Raw genomic sequence first — 26,479 nt, 5'->3', positions numbered from 1 at the left:
TGAGGTCAGATCCGAAGACGTGATGACGAAATGTGCCCTGGGTGTGATCATGCGAACTTTCTGAGTGACAGCAACATGCGTCTCACCGAACTTGAGCTTGTGCAGGGAACAGTGAGAGATGTTAAACATGCTGGTGACTCCTGTGATGTTTTAAAGCTGTGATTAATTTTACCTTTGTGAATGTAATTCTAAAGAGGGATGTTTTTTGGGGCAATAAAAAAACTTTACAGTATCACGCTATGTGCAATATTTTTCCATCTCTTCATTTACTGATCATGGATTATTTAAGAATTATTGCAAGGTGTGTTACTCATCTATATTTGGTGAGTGTGTCACCCAAAGGGTAGTTTTTCACAAGGTGCAGTGATTGGGTCAATAGACATGATTACCTTTAATAGCTACAGACAACACAGTGAACTCATCACTTTTTATCACCTGGTTTGAAGGATTTGGCCTGCACTGACTTTTTATTGTATAAAGCGTTAAGTGCTACTAATGCTGGATTAACTTTATTTTTTCAGCATTTGTTATGGTATATGAAGTAAAAAGCAAATATGCCAAACAAAAACAGTAATAAAAAGGATAAATATGTTCATTGAAATGTAAACTTCAAATCTTAACAACGGATATAGGTTTAAAGCCTTTATAATAACAATTCAGGCTTTACATACAATCATCGTACACTAGAGAAGTATATATTTTTTGCACAGCAGGTACCAATGTGATTCCTGCTCTCCAGATCAATAGGCATGCAGAGCATTTGAAGGATAGATAAATGCTTTCAGCAGCCCTTGCTTTCATTAGGAGTTTCATTTGAAATCCACACACCACTGCTGATGTAAGCTGAAGAAAAAAGTGTTCTCACCATCCTGTACAGCTGAACAGTTCACATATAAGGGCCACAAAATAGGTGAAGTACACTATATAATTTTTATCCAAAGTTCACTTTTTCTTCCAGCTAATACCTTCTTAGTAACAAACGTGTACGCACATGTATATGATTGGCAATATGCCTAAACATGTATAAAATATCATATAATGAAGGTTTGTATTTATTTAAGATAATTAAATGTAAATAATTAAATGTATTTTTACATGCAACTTGCATAAGTATCTGAATCTGTTTTTGTATAAGCCTCCTGTATGCCCCTCCACAGCAACACTTAGTCTTGGAGAGGGTGGGGAAGCTTGGAGCTAATCAGGTCTGCTGCCTGGTAGATAATAATGCTAACAGGAAAACAGGAGACTGAGCAGAGTTGATACATCGGAGTAGATACAGTGATAGACTACAACTCCCAGATATACACTCTGAACAGTGAAGGGAGACCAGTTTTTCTCCTGGACTTTAGAAAGAGAACTTCCTTTTTGCTGCAAGGGGACTGAGGTGTGCACATCAATGCTCCTTTATGCACTTCAACCTGTTACAAGCCTGCTGCAGAGAAAAAAATCCGGGGACCTGTTAATCTGGGTGCTGAGGACTGGAGTCGCTCCAGGCAGCTTAGAAGCAGGCTAACATTTGAGCAGCGGGACCAGAACTGCTGTATCACTCAAACTGTTGAGAGGACACTACTGCCATTACCCTACATAGGGACTGAACATCTCACTATCAGTCTTTATCAGCATGCAGACTTTACTTATGTGCACCACTGTAAAGACTGGGCTTAACACTAGCTGGCTAAAAAATCTTGGGCAAAAGACTGTCTTCTCAGATAGCTGCTCCACAAGGAATCCACTTTCTACCTATAGAAGGGGGTACCTCTGCAGTAAGGCCTGAGTCTTAGCATAGTCATTCATATAGAGTGCACTCTAAGCAGTTTATTACACTGCTGGGAGAAAAGTTATTACAGCACTGTTTACCATTTGCATTTGTGTTATCTGTGTCATGGCTTAATGCTGATTTGTAGACTCCCAGGTATAGATTAACCAGTTTTGGACAGTCCACCACATATATACTGTGGCAGGGCGGCCCAGCTGTGCAACATCACGTACATGTACGTGATTTTGTGCAGGGAATTTTGGGGGAAAGCGTGCGCCGCTCCCACTGTGATTGGACACAGTGGGAGCCAATCAGTGGGTCTGTTGGCCGCGATGGCCGCCGGGACCCAACGATCATATTGTGGAATGACAGAGCAGAGGTCTGTCTATGTAAACAAGGCAGAGCACTGCTCTGTCACAGAGGAAGAGAGAGATCTTGTGTTTCAGATAAGCTGAAACACGGATCTCTCTTTTCCTTTAGTACATCCACTGCCCACACAGTTGGAAAACACTCCCTAGGAGCACACTTAACCCCTTGATTGCCCCTAGTGTTATCCCCTTCTCTGCCAGTGTCATTTATACAGTAACAGTGCATTGATTGATTGATTTTTAAATTTTTTTATTGGGTATGTTTTATAGCAGAAAGTAAAAAATATTGTTTTTTTAATTCAAAAATATGTTTTTTTTTTTTGTTTATAGCGCAAAAAATAAAAACCGCAGAGGTGATCAAATACCATCAAGAGAAAGCTCTATTTGTGGGGAAAAAAAGACATACATTTTATTTGGGTACAGCGTCGCATGACCGTGAAATTGTCAGTTAAATCAACGCAGTGCCTTACCGCAAAAAATAGCCTGGTCATTAAAGGGGTAAACCTTCTGGAGCTGAAGTGGTTAACCTAATCATAGGACTAAGAGAATTGTGTTGGAATTACACTCTGCTTGGTCCTATGTTGCCATCTATTTTAATTTGTTACAAAACAACGCATTTCTTTATTCCTTAAGAAGAACCCCGTGCAACATTTTTTTTTTCAACTGCTTTTTTTTGTCGAGGGTTTTTCAGAGCGGAGATATACCTACCTAATCTGCTGGTCCTTTGAGTGCAAGACCAGTCCATGCTGCTCCTGCCCCCACACTAGTGGTCTTGTAAATGGTCTGTTTGCGGTTTCCCCACTGAAAGCTGAATGTAAACAAAAGAATGACAACAATTAAAAAAAAAGGAAAATGTTTTTGGAAAATGGCGTGGGGTCCCCCCAAATTCCATGCCAGACCCCTATCTGAGCATGCAGCCCAGCAGGTCAGGAAAGGGGGGGGCGAGTGAGAGCCCCCCCCTCCTCAACCATACCAGGCCACATACCCCCAACATAGGAGGTGCTTTGGGGAAGGGGGGTTCTGCCCCCCTAAAGTACCTTGTCCCCATGTTGATGAGGACAAAGGCCTCTTCCCCACAACCCTGGCGGTTGGTTGTGGGGGATTGTGGGCAAGGGGCTTATCGGAAACTTTAACAAGGGGGCCCCCATATCCCAGCCCTCATACATAGTACCCCTACTCATTTACCAAAAAAGTGTAGTATAAAAAATTACAAAAGGCAGTCCATCACCGCTGACCCCCCCAAAAAAAAAGTTGGCTCCCGCTGAAGGTTCCTGCCTTCTGATGGCTCCGCCATCTGACAGTTCCTAAGTGACTAGAGTGCGGGGCCTATCAGTGCCACCTAATAGTGCTCATCAGTGCAACCTCTCAGCACCTTTCGGTGCCGCCTATCAGTACCCACCAGTGCCGCCTCATCAGTGCCCATCAGTGCCACCTATCAGTGGCACCAATCAGTGCACATCAATGCTACCTTATCAGCGCCTATCAGTGTAGCCTATTAGTGCCCTTCAGTACAGCCTATCGGTGTCCATCAGTGCAGCCACAAGAATGAAGGAGAAAAATTACCTGTTTGCAAAATTTTATACCAAACTATGAAAACTGTTTTGTTTTGTTTTTTACTTGTGGGTCTTTTTTTGTTTGTTTAGCAAAAAATCATCATCTGTGCTGTACATTACATACTCCTGATCACTGCACTCTGTCATCTATGTTGTACATTACATACTCCTGACCACTGCACTCTGTCATCTATGTTGTACATTACATACTCCTGACCACTGCACTCTGTCATCTGTGCTGTACATTACGTACTCCTGACCACTGCACTCTGTCATCTGTGCTGTACATTACTTACCCTTGACCACTGAACTCTATCATCTGTGTTGTACATTACATACTCCTGACCACTGCACTCTGTCATCTGTGCTGTACATTACATACTCCTGACCACTGCACTCTGTCATCTGTGCTGTCCATTACATACTCCTGTCCTCTGCTGAACTCTGTGATTTATGATGTACTATTCACACTCCTGACTGCTGCAGTCCCACAGTACAGAGTGTCATAAATAATTGTCTACAGATAGCAATGGTCAGGAGTGTGTAACATACAGTTCAGTCCACAGAGTGCATCATGTGTACATTTCAGCTCAGTATACAGAGTGCAGGTCTCAGGAATCTGTAACATACAACCCATTGTACAGTGTATAGCATTCAGGAGTACCATCCACCTACCACTAATATGTAACATACAACAGTAAAAGGTATGTAACATATAACGCGGCATACAGAGTATAACCGTTCTGAATTTGTAATTACAAGGTGCGTTACAAACTCCTGACCACTGCACCCTACATGCTGTTCTATACTGTATATTAAACATTACACACAGTTCACCATCGAACTCTGCAAAAAAAGTTTCCTCTCACTCAAGTAACCCTCCTCAAAGTGAACTTCTATTGCTCGCCTCTACACTTCTCCTTCACTGATTATTTCTGCATCCTTTATCCACAACTCACCTCTGCATCCCCCATCCTCATCTCGAAGCATGACCCTTTAAAAGTGCCTTATTGCCATAACCCAGCATGCGGACAAGCATAATAACAGATGGTTAATATAAATGTAAAAGCTATGAAGTTAAAATGTGGTTTTTAGTGTGAATTTAAAATGTTCAGCTTTGACCTATTTTTCCAAGATGAGTATGCTGAACTGCACAGTATTTGTGATGAGAACTGTTTGTAAAGTCACAGGTTGAAAGGGAACTATTACAACCTACATTTTATATGTCATATGCAAAGTCAAAGTGAAGCAAACTGTACAGCACTAACCATTACTTCCTAAAAGTTCCCCACTTTCAGGAAATGTATTGCAGATCTTAGATTATGATAACTGCTGTTTACTAATTGCTTAGCTGCAATTGTTAGTTTAAAGTAATAGAAATGTGGGGACTGTCGGCGCTGACCTCCTTGTGAAAATGCTAGCTGCCTGGGTATTATGCTGACCCAATAACTTTCATCATTTCTGAATCGCTGACCTAGGACAAATATGCAGATAATGAAAGTCAGAGTGAAGTCCTTATCTGCATACTTGTTGATGAGGTTGCTTTTTCAAACCTACTGAAATGCCATTGCCAGGTAGTAATTTGGATCCAGTGACTTTCATACATTCTGAGCCACTAACTTGGACCATGCACACAACAAAGTCAAAAAGCCTGATCTGCATGATTACTTGGGGTCAGTGTGTTAGAATGAATTGAAGTCATTAGACCATTAGATCAACCAGGCAAAAAACAGTTTCATTAAAAGTAATTAAAGTAAAGGAAGTGTCCATGTTTTTATTTATAATTTTATAATAGCCATATTTCTTACAATTTCCAGACTGAATTTTTAATTTATGTTTAAAGCTATTGGTCCAGCCTAGACAAATGTCATTATGGTGCGAATGCCAAGCGAACAATCTCCTGTATTCAGTAGGAGGCAGGGCAGCCACCCGGCATAGGACCCAGAAGCCAGCGGCATTGTATTTCATTAGGTGCCTACTACTGTAATTTCTGGCTTCCATAGGTTTGGCACATACATACCTAAATTAGCACAAGCTTGCTTACTGTAACTTTGTAAAAATTGTCATTTCTAAACTTCAGCTTTAAATTAGTAAAACCAATACGTAAAATTTGTGTTTTATTATGAGTAAGGTGTGCTCCTGAACAGTTCTGTTTTTTACTTTTGCTATGTTTGTCTCTCATTACAAAGTTGACAAATGCAATTATGCACATTAAAAGGTTGCAGTGCATGAGAAAATGTTTTTTTTGTAATACTTTATCTTGTGTCATACTGAAAAATATACAGTTGAAAGAGTAACCCAGGCTTCTTGGCTGATATTTTAAGTAAATTGAAACTCTGGACTAGCTGTATTCCAGAGATAAAACTATAATCCTACCACTTTATAAAACTCTGGTCCGACCGCATCTGGAGTATTCTGTCCAGTTCTGGTCGCCAGTCCTCAGGAGGGATGTGTTGGAGCTGGAGAGAGTCCAGAGAAGGGCAACTAAACTAATTAGGGGATTGGAGGACCTTAATTATGAAGAGCGTCTACAATCGCTTAATTTATTCTCCCTGGAGAAGAGACACCTGAGAAGGGACATGATAGCAATTTATAAATACCTCAATGGTTATCTCAGCATAGAAAAAAAGCTATTCAGTCGCAAGGATTGCATGAGGACTCAAGGGCATACAATGCGATTAGAGGAGAAGCTATTTAACCTCAGGCAACGCAGGGGGTTCTTTACTGTTAGGACTACAAGATTGTGGAATTCTCTACCACAAGAGGTACTTTCTGAGGGAAGTATGGCTACTTTCAAAAGACTCTTGGACATACATCTCAAGGATCAGAACATTCAGGGGTATGAGAGATGATTACGGCCACTAACACACCTACACAGGTTGAACTGGATGGACTATTGTCTTTATTCAACCTCAACTACTATGTAACTATGTAAGCTGTAGACCTCAAGCATGTAAGGTACTCCTCTTCTTCCTATATTATTATTTTGTTGATTAAAAAAAAAAAAAAAAAAAAAGATTATTTATATGTAAACTTTCTAAATTTTGTTAATTGTTTTTATCATCACATAAAGTACACTACATCTTTGAAACAAAAAAAAAAAAAACTCTCCACACTCACCAACCTAAATAAACAATGTGACAATGTTCTTGATTATAAATGTTGCTGCCGACTACTGTCGTCTGTTCCCTATGTCTTTAAATGTATAAAAAATACAACTCAAGCACAGAAGGAGGTTACCCAAAAATGAAACTAGAATCATCTGAAATATAATGTAAGTTGATTGTTCCTGAATGCATGTTGTATTTACCAATCTACATTAGGCAGAAAAAAACAAATCTGACACAGCTATGTCAAGACTCACCTCCACCAGGAATCAGTAAAATGTAGATCATAAGCCATGGTGCGTTGGTTGGTGAGTTTTACTATTTTATAGCACCACTTGATGACTGCAATATTTACTCAGTGTTGTTGTCATTGAAAATAATACTTTATATGTACTAAACAGCACACTTTAACATTTACAAACCGCATTACTACCAAAGTAAAAAAAAAACATTTTTTTTACATGAATAAAAATGTTCTCTTAAATTGATGTAAAACCTAGGCAGCCTAGACGACTTGGTCTCTGGTTACGAATGAGCACTGTGTTGTTCCCTTCTGCTTTCAATTAAAACAGCCAAGTATGGTGGATTTGCAGTGAAATAAGAGAACCAGCGAGGCATAACCAGGATCAAAGCCTGCGTGTATCTCCTTGAGGAAACTTTCATTCCCTCCCTGTCTCTGTGACAAAACAGGAAGAAAGAGAAATGTCTCCAAAGTTATCAATACTTTCTGTAACAATAGTCATCAGAAAAAATAGGAAGGATTAAACTGGGTATACACTAGTAGAATTTCAAATGAATATTTGTATGCAAAATTCTCAGTAAATTCGAATTTCTTTCAAAAGTAGGTAAAGATTTCTTTTTTTTTTAACATTCGATTTTGAAAGGAATGGATTTCACTGAACGAAAACTACATACACTGTTAGAAATGTATATATTCAAGAAAAAGGTTCCATCCTGCTCCTTTGAATTTTTTATTCACTGTGTTCCAGAATGAACATCGATTTGACCCCACTATTGATTAGAAACAAACAAACAATAAGAAATGTTAAATGAAATTCTACTAGTGTATACCTAGCTTTAATCACCCCAGTGGGGACACAAACAGCAATAAGAATGTTGCATACAATCTTATCCTTCCCCTACTCTATTAAAGTGATTGTAAAATCTAGTTTAGTTTTCAATAAAAAACCAAACATGTTATACTTACCTGCTCTATGCAGTTGGTTTTGCACAGAGCAGCCTGGATCCTCCTCTTCTTGGGTCCCTCTTCGGATCTCCTGCCCCTTCCTCCCTTTGAGTGCAGCTTGCTATGGGGGCACCCGAGCTGAGCTGCAGCTCCGTGTATTCATTCAGACACAGGGCTGTGGTTTAGCCCCGCCCCTCTCTCCTGATTGGCTAGCTGACTTTGCTTGACAGCCATGGGAAACAATGGCGCTACTGCTGTGTCTTAGCCAATGAGAAGGGGAGTCCCAGACGGCTGAGACAGACGCGGACATCTCTGGATCATGATTGGGTTTAGGTAAGTATCAGCGGGGCTGAGGGGGGCTGCTGCACACAGAAGGCAATTTATATTAATGCATAGAATGCATTAAGATGAATAACCTTCTGACTTTACAACCCCTTTAATAACTAAAAAAAAAAAAAAGTGGGCCTTAGAAGCACTATACTATACCTAACCTAACTGATACAGAAAACCCCTAACTTCCTAAACACCAAATAATTATAACCAACCTTTCTCAATATAATCCATATATGTCCGCTGATTAATGGCCCTGTGTGCACCATGCTATGCACACTACAAACCCCTTAGTCCATAGTCCCTGCCTAGTCCATTTCAGGATTGAGCCAAAGAGAATGGCTACATTTTTACATGCAGTGGGACCACCGATAAGGAATGTAGCCAACCTCTATCAGGAGGTCAGATCACAGCAGCAAAAAAGAAAAAAAAATAGACATTTGGAGTTGGAGGAAACTGAGAGATAGAAGGGAATTTTTTAAAATTAAAATGTCATACTTGAATAGAATAAAAAAAAAAAACAGAGTTTAGTGTCACGTTAACTCACCAGTTAAATGAAGTATCACATGATAAACCTGGAATATTGTATTCCTAGGGAGCACATTTGATTTCACTGGAAATGAGTGGGTGCGGGAAATAAACCACATTTACAAGACACAGAGTCAGTACAGTTTATATAGATGAAAATGAAGAGTACTGTCTTAGTTCTGCAGACTGCTTTCAAATTGTACTAAGCAGTAGCACGTAGCCTCCTGGGGGCACAGAGCTCTTCAGAGGAATTCTATTTTCTAAATTCTTTCATAGGAAAGATATTCCTTTTATCTACTGACAAGAGAAAATAAAGAAAAACAACTTTATTACAGTGCTAACACTATTCTTGTGTAAACTGGATTTCATATATTACCATTACGTTTATGGACAATAATCTGAATTTCATCTACTAACATTACATTTATGGGCAATAATCTGTATTTCATCTATTACCATTAAATTATGGACAATAAACTGTCCGGTGATGGTAAAGTAATGCTATAGTGCTCTTTTTATTTTGTACAGTGCTGTATACTGGAATGTTAAATATTTAAACAAAAAATATTAACAAACCACTATGTCTGACGCAACAAAGGTGTATGGAGTGTTTCCTCATTGTCATGGTTAGTATGGCTTTCTTTGTAATAGCCAAAAGCACAACTAACTAAAGCTTAATAATAAATGTGAAGCTGCACCTATTACCTTGAAAAGTGCAGCTGAATAATGATTCAAAATAACCTTATATCTTGTGCAAGTAATTTAGTGCAAACATTTAAATTGAGTCATGTGACAAACCATATATATGTGTACACATAAAACCTTTTTGAACAATATAATGCTCAATAAAAAAAAAAAAAAATCACATAAAACAAGTTAATATTTTTTTGCACTTGAGAATTGGATGTTTTGGACGCTTCTTAAAGCACTGGACACTTTGAATGTATATGATAATTAAACGCTGGATGTTTTTGTTCTATATTATTGAGTATTATATTGTTTAAAAATGATTTAAGTGTATACATATATATGGTTTGTCCCATTTTTAATTTTCCACTCATTTGATTGCACAAGATTGGACAAGATATAGGTTTATATTGATTTGACTTTGTAAAAAGTGAAGGCACACTATGAGTTAAGTCCAATTAGGTGCATGAAAGTTCCCAGACCTCTCTCTGTTATTTACATTTGAAAGGTTTATTGCTCTGCTGGAGAGACAGTCTGGCATCTGAGAGGAAAGAAGCACGCAGAGCAGCTATGTCTGCCCCTCCCCTCTGCTGCCTATTCACAGAAGCCTTTGTATTTTGTGAATGTGTTCACATAATACCAAGGATTCTCTGATTGGGCAGGAGGAGGGGTGACCATAGCAGCTGCAGCAACTCTACTGTTGAATATGCAGAGATCAGAAGGATCAGCGTCGGGCTCCTGGAAACACAATAATAGCTGTCTTCTGGGAGTACTATAAACCTGTGAGATATAGATAATAGAGATAAGTCCAGGAGATATCACGCACCTCTATGGACTTAACCACTTGCCGACCGCCCGCTGCAGTTTTACTGCGGCAGGCTGGCTCGGCTGCGTGAAACGATATAGTACTACGTTGGTCGCGCATGTGGTGCTGGGGCACGAGTGCCCCCACTAGGCAGCGGGGATGCCGATGCACATGCCAGCGTCCGCGATTGCTGCCGTGCACCCGCGATTGCTCCCCGCTGAGATTGAAGGACGGTCAGCTGTTGTACACACAGCCGACCATTCTTCTCTCTGAAATGATCACAGAGCGCCTGTGATCCTGCTATTGAGGATCACAGATCTCTATGGTCATTTCACAAGCCCATCCCCCCACAGTTAGCAAACCTTCCCCTAGGCTCACACTTAACCCTTTAATCACCCCTAGGTTAACCCCTTCCCTGTCAGTGTCATTATTACAGTACAGTAACAGTGTATATTTTTAGCACTGATTACTGTAGTAATGTCACTGGTCCCCCCAAAAGTGTCAAAAAGGTCAGTTGGGGGCCCGATCTGCCGCAGATCGCCGCCATTACTAGTAAAAAAATATAAATAAATAAAAATGACATAAATATTTCTCCTAGTTTGTAGACGTGATAACTTTTGCGCAAATAAATCAAAATACACCTATTGTGATTTTTTTTTACCAAAAAAATGTAGTAGAATACAAATTGACCTAAAAGGATGAAAAAATTTGATTTTTAAACTTTTTGGGGGGAATGTTATATAGCAGAATGTGAAAAATATTGTTTTTTTCAGAATTGTCGCACTTTTTTTGTTTACAGAGAAAAAAATAAGATCAAATATCACCAAAAGAAAGCTCTGTTTGTCGGAAAAAAAGGACATCAATTTTATTTCAAAATGAAAACAATAAAAGCTGCGCCAGTATGAAATGAGCACATAAAAATATGCATATAATCCTTAAAGTCCTTAGAACAAGAAGGCAAAAAAGTCCCAGAATCCTTGAGAGGGAAAGAAAATTGGAAGGAGAAAAATCCAAAATATCTAAGCACAGGTGTTTCAGTGAGGAATGGATAGAATCACCCACTAGTGACAGCCAGAAAAAATGCTTACCAGAAGCATTTGACCCTCCTGTTACAGAGAAGTCAAACAAGGTAAGGGATCATCAGGATAAACGAGATGGCAAGGACATCCTCCTCATATCCTCCAATCAGACATTCACTCCCACACTCATGGATGGGTGGGCAGTTCAAGGAAAAAACCCAAGTCTTTGTTCCCTTGTTCTCCAGCAGTAGTGGTACCACCTCAGATAGTACTTTATTAACAGAAGTATTGCACTTACATGTACTCTGAAGTATAATACATATATGCAGATAGCAGAGTTTAAAAGCAGCAGCATGGATAGCGTGCTAGATGTCCGAGTACCCGAGTCCGCCTAAGAGAGCTCAGGTAAGTATTGGGGGGGTGGGGGGGGAGTGAGGCCCAATATAATTGCCTTAACATTTTTTACCCTAATGAAAATGTTTAGGGTTTAGAACCACTTTACCTCATAGTGTGCCTTCACTTTTTACAAAGGAGCTGAATTCCTGGAATTCAGCCTTAATATTTGATTGCACTTTTCAAGGCCAAAACTCACGTGTTTCACATTTATTATTATTATTAGGTAACTACATATACCTTTGGTGCAGTTGTGTACATTTTATTGTTTTAACTAAAATTTAAGGCTGAACTACAGGCAGACAATTTTTAAGTAACTTTTCATCTCGTGCAAGTACAAAAAATAACAATTTATCCTACCAGAATTATAGTGTTCTTGAATTATCTTTTGAACTGAGCCAATATATTCAATAATCTTACCAGTTTTCCTAGCTATCTTCTGTGAAATGCAAATGACCACTTCCCTATGTAATGGAAATGAGGAGTGACAGAGGAGTTATTTGTCCAAATTAAGATAGCAGCTCAGTGACAACCATGGCTTCTCCCATTGATACAGAGGAGTGGGTGTGCACAGCCACCCTAGGACAGAAAGTCTGTTTTTTGCAAGTTTACCAGGGGAAAATTAAGGGAAAACCCCTTGTGCTTAGGTTTCTTTTTCTTTAAAGTTATTATATGGACACATTTTTACCCATTGTCTAAAATACCTCAAAATATTCCATCAACTAAATGCAGCAAAAGAAAAAAACTTAAGGAAAATGTTTAAACAAACAAAAACAGGAAACACCCCCCAAAAAAAAGAAAAGAAAAAATTGTGGTCATGTCTTTGTTTTTTTGCCCATATTTTAGAATATTACTTTGTAAACAACTGCGATAAAAAGGTCGAAATAACAATCTTTGTTCTGTTAACACTGTGCTTGTGTTACTGTCTTTTAAAATGTTTATATTTGACCTTTCCCATTTTATTAAATACCTTAAAGCGTAACTTTAGCCAAAATGTTTTCTTGGTTTCAGGCCACATTTTCATCATAGACTGCACTATTTTCGTGGCCCTATCACTAATGTCTAAACTTCTGGTTTTGCTGTCTGTCCTGTTTAGGCCTGCACTGGTTTCTGCTGCCTTTCAGGTTTGACTACTTTTACATTTTATGTAGCTCTGTGGTAGGTTTGGCGGTGGCCTTCCTGTGCTTTTGGGTACCATGGCAGTAGGGTTCCAAATCTTTTAAAGACCTCAACACAGGGCTTCTCAATTGTGTTATTAGCTCTAATAATAGTAAATGTAATAGTGTTAGAGTTCCTGAAAAAACATTTCCTAATCCACCAGCTTTTTTCTAGAACTAGGTGGCAGAACATTCAGTATTTATCTAGGCCCCAGTGGCTCTGTAAGTAGTCATCATTTTTAGGATGAAGGAGGAGAGCTGAGAGATGGGCTCTGTGGGGTGCGTGGAACTAAAAGATTTTAGAAAGGCTCAGAGGGAGGAAGAGTGGCAGAAGGACTCTAAGGGAGGGAGGAGACTATGGGGCTCTTGAGGTGTTCTGAGGAGGTAAGGGGAGGTCTAGGGCTGAGCTGTCTCCCCAACCATTGTGCATTCACTCACTTCGGACCACCTTCTCAGCATGGCACTACTGAGCATGGAGGCAGCATATCCCTTGTCCTGTCTTTGGTCATGTGATATATCACGTGACAAGGGGAGACAGAAAGAAGGGCAGTCTGTTCTCAAACCCCAATAGCACCGCACTGGGAGTGTAGGTTCTTTGCAAACTCCCACTCTCTCCTGTCCACATAGGGCTGCTATTTGAGGGTAGAGAATGTAAAATCCCCCGTCCAGAAGCTATCAAGGCCCTTGCTCCCTCTGACAGAAATTACATTTGCAGTCCCTCCTGTCAGTGAGGTGCCAGAGAATTGAGTAGCCATAGCTCCCAGTGTTCCCCCCTCCACATAGTAACACTGTGTCCAGGGCACGTACCCCTTCTGTCCTCACTTCCTAGTCCAAGCTCTGGGTTTTACCCTTTCCAAAACACTCTACTGCCTTTTAATGTGAAGGCTATATTTAGGAAGGGGAAAGAGGCACAGCACTCATCTACATCCTAGGGAAAACAAGTAAATGCATGTATGTGCTCCAGAGTTTAGGGCTCCTGAGATGCCAAAGACACTTCATAAAACAAAGTATATTTACTTTTATTTTAATAGAATGAGTTTAGCAGTGTACAACTGGTAATGGGTGTACTTTGACGCTTAGCCCAGAATATAGGAAATTCAAGTCATAAGGCAAAACTAATTCACAGGCCTTTCTGGCTGATATGGTTAATTGTAGATACCTCAAAGTGTTTGCACTTTTTAAAGTTTAAAGCAGCCAAATGTTCCACTCTAAAAATCCTTAGACAATCCATAGTTAGAAATCAAACTAAAGCATACCGTATACTGTAGAAATAATCTATATTTACAGTGAAGCAGACCAGTTATGCTATGTAACCATTCTTTTTAACAAACAGGTCACGCATGTTAGACTTGCTGCCAGGAATCTTGTCCCTGGAGAAGGCAGACTAGGTATAAGTATGAATATTTTTTTCATCTCTCCAAAGACAACTAAGCACAGTGAAAGTCAGTGTACAACCTAACCATTTTAATTTCACAATGGTGCTTTATGAATAATTTGGATACTGCATAGAGGCAGAAGGAGGTGTAAATTATTTTAGAAACAGACTGCAAAGAGAAAGCTCAAAAAAAGGAAAGTGCAAAGGGACACATATTTTGGGAATTTAAAGTAGTGTGAATTCTGAATTAATGTTAAGACCATTTACTGCCATCTGTCAAGAAAATGGGAATTCAATGCTTCCTTAGTTCTAAGGAAATTACAAATGTAAAGTCCCTTGTCTGAAAATAGCTAATGGAAATGACCTTGTATATACAAAACAATTTCACATTGATCGAAGCTATAATATATTAAATGGATACATACTGAATTTAATAAAAGGTACTTTTTATATTATTTTTTAACATTACCCATTGAACACAAAAGATACTCTGCTCTGTTTTAGGCTGTCAAATTTTAAAGCCTATCTAAACCCAAAAACAAAAATGTAACATATTAAAGCTTACTTTGTTCAAGATGCCTGCACTTGTTTTCTTTTTAAGGCTTTTTTCTTCACATGTATCCATGGGCGATGCCATGGTTTACACCCAGGCTGAACTTCAAACATGTCTGTATGTGTTCATCTCTATTATGGGGGTTTTATGGGATTAGTAGTATACATTAGAAACATAACATTATTTTTGCATTTCTTTCAACATCAACGGGCTTTTTTCCCATGAAAAGTTTATTGAAAGGAAAAGCAGACATAGCATGATACAGAAATTGATGAATACAGAGAAACAAGCATACGTTGTTGACAGGTCATATCAGAGTAGAGTAGGTCATATCAGAGTAGAGTAACCAGTAACCATAAACATAAACAGAGAACAGTTAGAGCCGGTTCACACTATTCCGACTTGTCAGGTGACTTGGTCGCCTGACAAGTAGCTCCCAATGCTGTGCAATGGAACCATTCTAATCAGACCGACTCAAGTCGCTCCGACTTAGAAAAAGGTTCCTGCACTATTTTTTGGCGAAGTCGGAGCGACTTGCATTGACTTCTATTATGAGAAGTCGTTTGCAAGCTGTCATGAAGTCGCGCTGCACGGGCGACTTCAAAGTCGCCCAAAGTTGGGGCGACTTTGAGTCGGATTAGTGTGAACCGGCTCTTAGAGGTATGTCTTCTTCGATAATTCACATTACTAAAGTGAGTGGTGAGAACTTATTATGTTTACAGATATAATAGGGCTATTAAAACATGTGTTGTCTTTGACAAGAAATGAAACTATTAAGGATGTAAGAATAACTGGAGGCCTATGGGCCATACTATAATAATAAGAATTACAAGGTCTAAGGTAAGGTAATAATAAGAATTGGAGGTCTAAGGTACCAGTTTCCTTCCGAAGGCCAAACATTTGTGCCATTAAGGTAGAGTTTCAGTAGGTATACCAGGATGACTTTAAATAATTTATAAAATAGGGACTGGGAATGGGATGTGTTGGTATAGAGGTGGAATCCTCTCAAAACCTCCTGTTCTCTAGCTCCCTCATCACCACCTCCCATGCTCACCTCCAGGACTTTTCCAGAGCCTCTCCAATCCTATGGAACTCCTTACCCCAATCTGTTCGATTACCTTCTACTCTATTAGCTTTTAGATGATCTCTGGACACCCTCCTCTTCAGAGAAGCCTATCCCAGCTGCACCCAACACTCTACTCCCTTTTCTCTATCAGCTCATCCCCTACAGTTATTGCCTTTTGTTTAGCTTGACCCTTCCTTTTAGATTGTAAGCTCTAACGAGCAGGACCTTCTAAGTCCTCCTGTATTGAACTGTCTTGTAAATGTATTGTCTTCCCTCATATTGTAAAGCGCTGCGCAAACTGTTGGCGCTATATAAATCCTGTATAATAAAAATAATCTACGTAGGAGGTGTTGGAAAATGGCACGTGGAGTAGACACCTGGCGGGAAGTTAAAACACTACCACATTTAAGGACTGGTAAGCTGCAATATATTACATGTTTGCACTTGGGTTTTGTAATCCTTTAATATAATTGGTTGCGCAGATTGGACCTGAGTTACACTTCATGTGAAGAAAAATAGAGACTGTACAGTAAATAGTTATATGGTCAGATAAATGTGCATCAGTATCTGTTGCTACAGCTGTTTGATACCAAGATAGATAAAAGAGCTTCACACCCAGTTAAAATAAAGTTACAGTTCTGCAAGGGCAATTGTACAGTCTGTTTTACTTGTTTCAACAGTCGTTGTGCCTCCATGCAACATATACCTGTTGGAAAGCTGTGCCCTCCACCATGTACAGAGTGTAAAGAGGACTGAGTGTCCATATGGGTACTGCGTCCTTAACACAGCTGAGATTACTGCCAACCGAGGAGTTTTGTAGCTAGGAGGGTGGGTTCCGATGGGGACACTAGTTCCCTATCATGTCTACTCCCTTTGTGATTCACAGCAGGTATAGGCAGCCTGATATTGCCTATAGAATGCTTTTACTGCCCATTGTCAATCACAGGGAATGAGAGCGAACCTGAATGGGAACTAGTCCCTCAGCTTTCCCATCAGACATGCCCTCTGCCAGCATCACTGTTTGCTAGCAACTAATCGTCTGTGATGCCAATAGCCTCCTTGGTAAACATTGATAGGGAGGAAGAGGAAGCAGCAGCAAACATGCCACTTTATTACGCAGCAGCAACTAGAGACAGGCACTCTATCTGTCTCTGTACACCAGCTTAGAGTTGGTCTTAATTACCTCCATTATCTACAAACTGGAGGTATGTTTTTTTTTTTTTTTAAGTTAGTGCAGCTATTGTGCCACTTTGTAAAAGTGGTGCTATTAAGAACTACCTGAATTTGACGCACAATTCAATAAAACTACTGAAACTGGTGCCAGGGATTTTTTAATCTGGTGCAGGAAATTTTAAAGCGCTAAATTACCAGAAAAGTATCATAAGTGTTTTACTGAATTCCTCCCAACATATTTAACCATATTTTACAGTTATAAGCTTCTGTTCAACACTGCTATATCCACATTTACAAAAAATATAGCATGTTTTCCATCTGAAGGCTAATATAATTAATTTCATCAGTACTGAGATGCATTTCTGTGTCTGAATGCCTTCCTGTCTTTGTTTTTTGTGTTTATTTTTTTGTGTTCATTTTAACAAGGCACAGCATTTGTTAATTCATCCATAACAGCTGTTGTACAAAAAAATGTTGTTTGCATTGCAGAACTATCACAAATTTTGTCCTGACAAGTGCACAATTGAGCTAGCGACATTGCAGACAACTTCATTAAAATATTGGCCCGGTGTTCTGAATTATGGTAATGCATATTCTCACTTGCTATCAAGTCTACAGCTCCTTAAAACTGATTTAATGTAATTGAATAATCAAAATCTTTTTTATTTTTAAAACCAAATGTCTCTTCTAATAATCCCCAAAAAATTGAGTTTCATGTTGTAGAGATGAGTTCTCACGGCTGGGTAAAGGCCATACATTTCCAGATAGGAGCAAGTAAAAATCAGGCAATTCAGGACTTCCCTAGGGGGCAATAATGATTGCTTCTGACTTTTGGAAGTGCTCATTATTGTTCACAAAGATTTTTCAAACAAGAGTAACAGTCAAGTGCTGTCTGCTTTATACATGGCTATTGTTAAATACATAAAATAAATCAATCTTTTTTACCTAAATACCAATATGATACTATTATGTAATTACAAGTGTTTTTAAAGTAGGGCAAGATTTTTTTTTTTTTTTTACAAACATGTCCACTAAAAAAAGGTAAATGCATGTAACATAAAAAAAAATGTTTGCCTAACCTAAAAAAAAAACAAAAAAACACTCAAAATAATGTAAAACATATTTATCAGTGCACTACTACAACAAAAAAGTGAACTGAAGCTTCTAAGTTCAGTGCATACGCTTGCGGAAGTGACGACGGATGGTCATCTGAGTGTCCCCGGGACGAGGAAGTGCGGCAGTCACCACTACAGCCTGTCTACTGTCACAGCTCGAGCCATCCTGATCCTTACCGGAGTGATTTTATGAGCTGTTTTATTCATCACCTTTGTGAGTACCCCCCTATCTGTTGGTCTTATCCAATAAAATCTTCAAGTTACTGCACTTAGAGTGGCGCCTGTGTTTTCTTCAAGTTCAGTGCACAGAACTGTGAGACCACAAATTGGACACATAACCTTAAGTCCTAACTTTGTCCCTTTGGTTCTTTCTCACTACTGACCATTCACCACTAACAGACTCTTACACTGACCCTATAGATTCCAATTTCCTTGCTTTTGTGTATGAAATAGTTTTAAAATTCCCTGTTTTGTGCTCTTATACCACATCCCATAAGAAACAAAAAACAAATACAAAGAGCAAATAGAGCACACAAGCAATCAACAAAAAGTCAATGATGATATTATGGCACTGAGTGGGAGTACTCCACAATGCCATGTGACTGTGATTGGATATAGCACTAAGTGGCACTGAAAGGAAGTATTCAGCAACCACGCACTGATAAAACAGCAACATTATGTAAATAATGTGTTTGATGACTCCATTTTTAATTGGAGGTTGTGTCTGATGACACAGTTCAGCCAAACTGCTGGGGGGAAGGGAACAAGTTGGTAAAAGTCAATGACAGAACCTACGAATGTGTGAGATGCCAAACTATCTGATTTGGGGAAAGTAAAATTCAGATACTGTATACCATTGACAGTTCTGCATATTCAATTTTAGATTTTTTTTTAATTATTGCATTTTAGATTACCATTAACTATTTTCTGTTACATAATCCTGACAGTAGCAAATCCAACGGAAACCTTTGTGTATTTTATATAAAACTAAATTGGTGCGCTATTCCTGTGTGCTATTGAATAAACTTGCAGTAATCAATCAATAATGTTAAAAAATATATAAAACAGTCAATAATGTGAAAAAAAACTAAAATCCAGTGTACCATGGAAAAAAGAAAGTCCTAATCAAAGTCCAAAAAATGTGTAAAAAATAAATATGTTGATAGATCCCCTAATTGATCAAAAAAACAATATATTCATAAATAACAGAGGACCTATCAACATTTTTATTTTTTTACACATTTTTTGGATTTTGATTAGGACTTTTTTCCACGGTTACACTGGATTTTAATGTTTTTTTTCACATTATTGACTGTTTTATATATTTTTTCACATTATTGATTGATTACTGTGAGTTTATTCCATAGCACACAGGAATAGCGCACCATTTTTGTTTTATATATTTCTGTTTACAAGTTCATGAGTGCTTGAATTGGTGGGAGCTGCAATTCTATTCTAGGTTGGGTGCATAGGTTGGCCATAGCAGCACACCTTTATTCTTTGCTTTGTGTATTTTAAATATATTATTTTATCATAGCCATTTTCATGACTACTGTCTGAATTAGCATAAATATGTTTCTTCTGGCAGCAATCAATCAACGTAGAAAAGACGTTACAGAACATATTCCCCTTACAAGGTGCTAACATGTGCACTAAAACCATCTGGAGGAGTTCCAGAGGGTAAGAAAGCAGAAAAAGATGATGCATTTGAAGTGTTCTAATATCTCTTATGCATATGTGCTCTTCTTAGAGCTCATTTATTTTAAATCTTTAGCCTGAGGATCATCTTGTTATCACTTTCACAACACTTTGTTTGCACTGAGCAGTTGTTGTCATTATAGCTCCTGACTTATACACACTATAACTAATGTTTTAATTGATAATGAGTTGAGCATTGTCTGGTGTAAACCTCTCCTTCGGGAATGATGCTTTTCAGATATAATTTTGTTCAGCTGATGAAACATTCTCCTACTAGACAGTTTTCCTGACTGTTTCACAGCAATGGAAACTCTAGTGGCAAGTCTGTTCTATGTTTTTCTGCCATTTAAAATATATCATAACAGCAACAAAATTCAGAAAATATATTTTTAAAAAAATGTAAAAACAACTCATTATGTTGATAGTCATTTTTTTTCTTAAAAAGACATTGTCCAGAAAGCTCAGGGGCAAAATTGTTAAGTGCAAAAAACCTCAAACAGGAGGGAGCAAACGCCTCATTACCTGAGATTTATTGATCAAAGAAATAAAAAAAGACAAATGAATATTTACAAAGGACAGAAGTGACAGGCATGATAAAAAATCTGTTAATCAACCAGTGGGGCAATGAGTTACCAAACTATGGCTATGTCGGCAAGCTGACGCATTTCGGGGATGCATCACCTTCCTCAGAGCTCAAGCCAACTGGTATTCACATCCCTCCTAAGAAATAACAAAGGCACCCTATAGCTTCACCCCTGAATTAGGCGGGGTGTGGCAGCATCAGATAAGGTTACACAGGTCATTATATTATAAAAAGAGGGGGCTTATTACAAAAAAAATGAATAATAACAATAAATAAATGGAAAATCTCCGTATTGTATACCGTATTGAAGGACTAACTTTCCTGAGTGGATGCACAAGTTTGTCCCGGCGGGCAGCCTCCTGTCATGATGCACAAAAGGGTATCTTCGGAATATACAGTGTCCTTGGCCTGATATTTAGAAAAAAACCCAGGTAATGCAATAGGTGTTTGGTTTAGTTTTAGATTCCCCAGTCTGAAGAGGGCAATATCCTTGAAGCAGATTTCACCAGATGAAGTACAAACACCACACAGTATCTTCGTCTGGCGACTGTCCCTTTTAACGCTAGAGTAATTGTTTGTTTTTCTATATGCAAAACTGTTTCGATATGATGTCCATCAGCCTGAGCGTCAATGCAGATGACAAGAACAGCAGCATCCAGAAATCTTCAAACCCTTCTGTCATGTCATCTTGAACTCTAACAGGCAAAATACAGACACTTCTGGGTAGCATTGAAGCTTGCTGCTAACCTTGCTTCGATACATTCCTTATTGGTCTATCACCAGGGCAGCCTCACTATCAATAGGGTGGCGCAAGAGGTAGAAATAAGCGAGCAAACTTTGGCCAATACATGAAGGTTTGGGAGGCTGCTGAAGGTTTGTGCATGGCAGCAGTTCCAAAATGTTGTCCCACTGAATGAGCCTCTTTTAGCAGTTAATTATTTTGCTATTACTGTCCAAACTTTGTGCATGGAATACAATTATTACAAATATTGCCAATCCATTTAAGGGTTGGAAAATACTATTCTGGTAAATAAATAAGATTGTTTCTATGGAATGGCTGCCATGTGTGCTTTTTATGCCAAATCAGCTTTGGTGCTGCAAGTATATTGAAGATATTTGTGAGCCCAGGTGTTTGCAGGGAGCCATGACCAGGAAGTCTGTGCAAGTCAATGACAGGCTGAAAGGAGTCTTTATCATGTTCAGTAATAGTATGGTGGAGAGGCGTGCACGCACAGGAGTGTGCAAGATACATCAAAGACACAGGATTACTTAGTGTGCTTTCACACGAACGATCCGATCAGATCCGCCTGTCAGTTTTTTAGGCGGATCTAATCGGATCCTCCATGCATCCCTATGGGGCAGCGGATGTCAGCATAGACATTTCCGCTGACACCCGCTGCCATCTGCATCCGATCCTGTCCGTGAAATCCGGGCGTATGGAAACCCTATTTTCCATCCGTCCAGGGGATCGGATCAGATGAGAGTGGACAGGCGGTCTGCTCTCATCCGATTCCCCATAGAGGGCAGCAGGGCTCTGACACCTCCCTCTCCACACACAGAGCGGAGAGGGAGCTGTCACCTCCCTGCTCAGCACCGATGGAGGCGGAGCGTGTGAAAGGAGCCTTACTTTGTTGGTGGACTGAGTTATATATCTGGTGATATACTTACCTCATGCAATGTTGACCTTCTTTGAGAAAAGAGGTTAATGTATCTGTGGTGAGTGCAGAGAGTTTTTGTCTGGGAGAAAAGGAAGAGCACTGTATGTCTTCTGGGTGTTACTTCTTTTCACAACATGATTCTCAACTTTTGCCACTTTATACTGTTTGATTTACAGCAAGTACCTTATTGGGAATTTTTTTTTAATGAATGTAACATACTGTATATACAGTATCTCACAAAAGTGAGTACGCCTCTGTGACAACACTGAAGATATTACACTCTGCTACAATGTAAAGTAGTGAGTGCACAGCTTGTATAACAGTGTAAATTTACTGTCCCCTCAAAATAACTCAACACATAGCCATTAACCACTTCTGGACCAGAATGTTTTCCCCCTTAATGACCAGGCCATATTTTGTGATTCAGCATTGCGTTATTTTCACGGACAATTGCACAGTCATGCGATGCTGTACCCAAATAAAATTGATTTTTTTCCCCACAAATAGAGCTTTCTTTTAGTGGTATTTGATCACCTGTGTGATTTTTATCTTTTGCGCTATAAACAAAAAAAGAGTGACAATTCTGAAAAAAAAAACAATATTTTTCACTTTCTATATACAGGGCTTTTTTTTCTCAGAGAATAGGTGCTGGAACTCTCTCTTTGCAACCCATTTTCTCCACCCCTACCCACCTCTGAGTATTGTTCCTTGGTTCCACCTACCCACCTGCCATTCCTGCCCTTTTTGAGAATATACAACCAAGTATCTCTTTGTGGCGATAAGTAATTTTATATGGAATACGTTAATGATAACATGAAAAGCTGTAAAATAGATCCTGGTATATATATATATATATATATATATAAAATAGGGAGGCATGAGTGCAGGGGTGACCTTATCAATATATTACTCATCTTTCATTGTATTGTTGCTTCCCTTCACACCCCTCCCCCACTTACACACACACACACACACACACAAATACCACTGACTCTTTCGAACTTATTACTACAGCAAAAACTGCTATAACAGCCCTAAATACTTATCTAAATCTGCAGCCATGTGACACACTTTGTCACAAGTCTTCTTCCTTCTTACAGCAAAGTAGAGGGATTCTTCTTTGGGTGGCCATATTACCAATTAGGTCATGTGGACACAACTTATTGGTGGCTGTTCACTAGTGGGGTTTCAGATTCCAGATGAGAGGAGAAGGTTACACTGTACACAAAATATTCCAAAGATGGACCTTAAAGTAAATCTCTGTCTTGGGCATGGAAAAGTGATAGTGTGTGAGTTCCTCCCATGAGACAATGATGGTGCTGGTGGTTGGCTGCTCAGAGGCTGTCACATGACATTAAGAAAGGGTCCTTAGGCCAATATAATCTCAACACTGGAACTTACACTGGTTACTCCTGCAGTTGAACAGATTAGTGGAGAAGTGAGAGGAAGGTGAGTATGTTCATTAATGGGTAGTTAAGTGGGCTTGTTTTGGCCTTGTCACCAGAGGGATCCAGTACCTGTTTGCATTGTCTGGCATACATTTCCTGAATCCATGACTTGCTGAATACAACTACAAATCCTTAGAACAGGGATTCCCAAACTACTGCCCTCCAGTTGTTAGGAACTACAATTCCCATCATGCCTAGTCATGTCTGTGAATGTCAGAGTTTTACAATGCCTCATGGGATGTGTAGTTCTACAACAGCTGCAGGGCCGTAGTTTGGGAATCCTTGCCTTAGAAGATAATTTAGATCACATGCGTTACATAAAGCACCTGTAAAAGCAAAATATATACAAACATTTGGTGGCGTTACACATCATATCATCTTACAAAATATATATTTTTTTAAGTAAAAATAGTGACCAAGTATCAAAAACAGTTCAAAGTAACATATAAAATCCCAAAAAACACAAAAGTCACAAGTAGTGTCCATATATCTTCAATGATAAGTATCAATCTTCTTGCAGTGCTCGTGATAACCATTCCCACAGTATAGATTGAATGAACCAAAATCAATGCCTCACATCAAAGATGATTGACATATAATGCTTTAAATGATGAAAATCGTCTCCCAACTTTCCAAGGAGCCTCCTGCTTTATGCATTTGCATCTCGTTATAGACTCTCTATCCAACGCTCGCCCATAAAAGAGAAAGGCTCACAATAATGTGGTAACATAACAGCAACTTATTTATTTAAAAACCTTTAAAAGCCCCCACAAACGTTTTATAAAACATTGCCTTCTATCAAGCACGCATTCATTAGTATGTGAAAAAGAAAAGTGCGCTGATCCGTGATATGCTGCTCCCAGATAAAAATAAGTAAATGCGTGTGATTGGTGGTGCGCTATATCTGAAATATGTGCAAAAATGCAAACAAATAATGTGCAACCTCAAATATATACAATATAGGTGCAAAACTCTAACATATAAATATATGTGAGAAAAGTCCCAAGACACTAATGTGTCTATGTTGAAACAATTTTCGGTGATATGGTTGGTGATGGATGGTGTTCAAAAGCAATACGTGACTTGAATTCCCTCCACCTGTTAGAATTCCTCCTTACCGGACGGAATGAAATAAGTGCTCTCCTTAAAGGAAACAAACAATCCCAGGTGCTGCCAAATCAAAAGGTGCTCCCCACCGTGCATATAAAGTAGCCTGCTGGGCTTCTTACCAGATGGATATAGATAACATGCGTAATTGTATCCCTCTTGGACGGGTATATCTCTGTATCCAATTGGTCCTTATCAGCCTCTGGTGGGTATGGACACCGAATACTATTGCGCTGCTCACGGGCAGATAAGATCCTGTATTCCGATGGCACTGGTAGCCGCTTATGGTAAGCGGTGGGAAGGATCGTATCGTTCCAGCATAACATGTTATGCTGGAACGATACGATCCTTCCCACCGCTTACCATAAGCGGCTACCAGTGCCATCGGAATACAGGATCTTATCTGCCCGTGAGCAGCGCAATAGTATTCGGTGTCCATACCCACCAGAGGCTGATAAGGACCAATTGGATACAGAGATATACCCGTCCAAGAGGGATACAATTACGCATGTTATCTATATCCATCTGGTAAGAAGCCCAGCAGGCTACTTTATATGCACGGTGGGGAGCACCTTTTGATTTGGCAGCACCTGGGATTGTTTGTTTCCTTTAAGGAGAGCACTTATTTCATTCCGTCCGGTAAGGAGGAATTCTAACAGGTGGAGGGAATTCAAGTCACGTATTGCTTTTGAACACCATCCATCACCAACCATATCACCGAAAATTGTTTCAACATAGACACATTAGTGTCTTGGGACTTTTCTCACATATATTTATATGTTAGAGTTTTGCACCTATATTGTATATATTTGAGGTTGCACATTATTTGTTTGCATTTTTGCACATATTTCAGATATAGCGCACCACCAATCACACGCATTCATTAGTATGCCCGTGTACCACTACCTCCGCAAGGGCTGCTAATAACTATCTCCCCTATTCCTGTACAGTCAGGCAACAAGCATTTTTTTTACTTGCATCCAGACAAGAAGTCAGTCTCTGAGCTTGTTTTTATTAGGGATAATAATTTGGATGGGGTAGAGGGATTATGGGATGCCCACCTTGCCAGAAACAATTAATGGGGACAACTTCATTCCTCTGCACCAAGCAAGGATCCTAGACTGCTCTTCCTTTTAGACTTTAGACATCGTCAAGTCCTTCAGGATCAGCTGCAAATAGGAATTATCAACCCACCTGGCTGCTCCAAAGATCTCTTAGGGCAAGGGATAGAAAGGATTAAGCACAGCGCTGTCCTTCAGAAATCTTGCTACTTATGGCAATTTTTCTCCTTGTGAATTCCTGGGTGTGCTGATGTATTGTACTCACTCTGTCCTCTTGCTCCCCTGCTGCTCCTTAGGCAAGATTCCTCTGCAAACTAAGATGCTGATAGGATCTTCCCAAGCCAGCCCGAGCCCCTCCTAGGCCACCAACAACATCATCCCCACTCAAACTTCCAACCAACTCCCCTGCTAGCATGGCTTCAAGATATTTAAGAGCTGACCTAACCACTCTGCAAGGGCATTCTGCCTGAGGATTGTCCAAGTTCCCTCATGTATGCAAATCAGCACATCCTGGCCTCCACCCACTACCTACCAGAAACTTCTTCCTCTGTGGAGCCACCTAGCCTGGCCGAAAGAAACCCTGTTTTTATTATTATTATTATTTGTCCTAAAAAAACTGTGATTTTTACAATTACCGCAAGTGTCCCAGCATAAGGTGTTCTTGGGGATTTAAAATCCTTGTTCTTATATGCAGTAACCTTGACCCAATTTCTGACTCACAAAGTTACCATGAGTCATAACATAAATTTGCCT

Source organism: Pelophylax lessonae, assembly GCF_965119305.1.
Source record: "Pelophylax lessonae genome assembly, chromosome: 4".
Classification (NCBI taxonomy): Eukaryota; Metazoa; Chordata; class Amphibia; order Anura; family Ranidae; genus Pelophylax; species Pelophylax lessonae.
This window is presented reverse-complemented; position numbering follows the sequence as displayed.